This window comes from Triticum dicoccoides, chromosome 1B (assembly GCF_002162155.2).
Source record: "Triticum dicoccoides isolate Atlit2015 ecotype Zavitan chromosome 1B, WEW_v2.0, whole genome shotgun sequence".
Classification (NCBI taxonomy): Eukaryota; Viridiplantae; Streptophyta; class Magnoliopsida; order Poales; family Poaceae; genus Triticum; species Triticum dicoccoides.
This window is the reverse complement of record NC_041381.1, coordinates 678139505-678141915: the sequence shown is the minus strand read 5'-3', so window position 1 is coordinate 678141915 and position 2411 is coordinate 678139505. Positions and strand designations below refer to the sequence as shown.

The 2411-nt window shown below is 45.3% G+C and overlaps 1 pseudogene; it reads left to right on the top strand.

The window, feature by feature from the left end:
* The window catches only part of LOC119349612, an 11776-nt pseudogene extending 10698 nt beyond the window's left edge, over positions 1-1078 (top strand).
* Positions 1079-2411: the final 1333 nt, after the last annotated feature.

Genomic DNA, 2411 nt, shown 5'->3' with positions numbered 1-2411 from the left:
ATTATGCCAGCCGGTTTGTGGCTTTTCCCGTTTGTGTCTTTTAGTCGTTGCTCTGTGTGAGCTACGTGCTACCTTTTTTCATTTGTTTGTAAGACTTATGTTCTGAACCTCTTTATTTCATTAATAAGAGAGGCCGTATGCATCGATCTGATGCAGAGGCCGGGGTAAACCCCCTTTTCAAAAAAAAAAAAAAAAAAAACTAGGCAGCAACTAGCATATGTTTAACTTTCTACAAGTAGAACGACATACGGTTACTAGTTCATGCACTTGTGTTGCTTACCTCTCCTTAATTTTGTTGATTTTGCATGTTATTAAGCCCATGTAACCGATGAACGCGGCATGCCAATATTGGCGCAAGGGTCATCGCTGAAGATCGCTGACCCGTTCGACTATGGAGGAGGGAACATAAATCCTTATGGGGTGGCTCATCCCGGCCTCATCTATGACATCGATCCAAGCGACTACAGCAAGTTCTTCAAATGTGCCATCGGCACCAAGAGGATGCCTGTGACGTGCAACACCACCACCACGCTACCGGCGTATTACATCAACCTACCATCCATCTCGGTTCCCGATCTCAGGCATCCCATCACCGTGTACAGGACGGTGACCAACGTCGGCGAGGTCAATTCTGTGTACCATGCCGCAGTGCAGAGCCCGATGGGAGTCAAGATGGAGGTCATCCCACCTGTTCTTATATTTGATGCTGCTAACAAAGTTCAAACATATCAGGTGAAGCTGTCACCTATGTGGAAGTTGCACGGGGACTACACGTTTGGTAGCCTTACTTGGCAGAATGACCAAAAGGCGGTAAGGATTCCAGTTGTGGCCCGGATTACAATTCAAGAAATCTAGGCGGATGTTGCATAATGAAATAAAAATACCATTGCCAAATTTTCAATAAAATATAGACCCACATGGCAGTGACTAGGAAACCATGCATGCCACCTGACACGTGGGCCCCTCTCTCTCACGACATGAGGTGTTTGAAATTGTATTACCGATGAGGATGAGTTGCAAAAATCAAAAGGATAACTATAAATATGTTATTGCTAATTTTTAGTTGCCTTAAAGCTTTGAACATTTTGGTGATGCCAAATTTCAGACTACTAAGTCAAAATGCGCTGTCTGAAGATGTGTATCTGTAGTGAAATGCCATTAATTGCAATTTTAGTTTGTAATGAGTCGCATTGTTGGATGCTAACTAAAATGTTAAGAGATATGAACAAGATTTAAGGGGGAAAAAGGGAAATAGAAAATAGACAGTAGTCTCTTAGCAAGTCTAACATTTAGAACAAAAACCAAACAAGATGGAAACATTTTTTTTAATACACAAAGCTTGCGTATCATTCTATTGATAGAAGGAGTCAGAACAGTACATGATGGTGTACAACACATGATACGGACACATGAGCGTGAACATGATGCCGGAGCAGAGGAAATGAGATGCTCGGTCCAAAGAGAGAAAACAAAGCTAAACTTGCCATCCTAAAAAGTATCACAGCCCAACGACATGACGACCAACATCTTCAGACCCGAAATCGAGAACGCCGTGAGCAATCAAGACAGCGCCTTGACGAGGGAGAAGCGAAAGAGACCAGCCATGGTGACCGCCACTTCGAGTACGTGCCTTCTTTTTTACCCTGATGGCCGGTCTCTTTCGCTGCTGCGAAAAGGTCTGCAGATATATGCAACAGACAACATAAGACAGCACCGGGCGGCACCGTGAGCGTGAGATGGACGACCACCGGGTGTTCTCGCCGCTCGTTAAGCAAGCTAGCAGCAGAGAAAAAGCTGTGTGACCGTGGTCTCACTCACGCTTGCTTCCATCATGCTTGAGTCTCCACCTTGGCTCGTCTCCGGCCGGCCGTATTGGTGGTGCCACCGTACGTCCCACTCCAGTTGGTGTCCGTGGCGGTGTCGCTGTCATTTTTCTCTCTGGTCGATGCGCCACTTGTTTGGAGAACACCGAAATCATCATGTGGTGGACTCGCCTTTCTTCTGGCAACAATGATCTATCGCCTCTGTACGATGTTGTTCAACCTGGACGTCTAAACTCACAGCTTGCAAGTCCACAAGTCACCCAGATCAAGAATCAAGACACTGTGAAGATGGAAAACACACAGGAACACCACCACGTACGTGGAGCTGGGATTTTCTTGGGCTCAACTACCCGTCCAACCATACGCCGGTCAGTGAGTTTTTTTTTTTTTGCATGGTAATATATGTCTCATTCATATCATAAAGATCAAAGTACAAATCGCGTAAGGACCGACATGACAAAACTGAAAAGATTGCAGAACATCTCTCAGCTTGACACCAACGTTCTTGATTTCTCGTAAGGCCAGTGAGCTACTCCACGCAAGCAACTATGGAGAGGATATAATCATCAGCGTGATTCACAAAGGTCA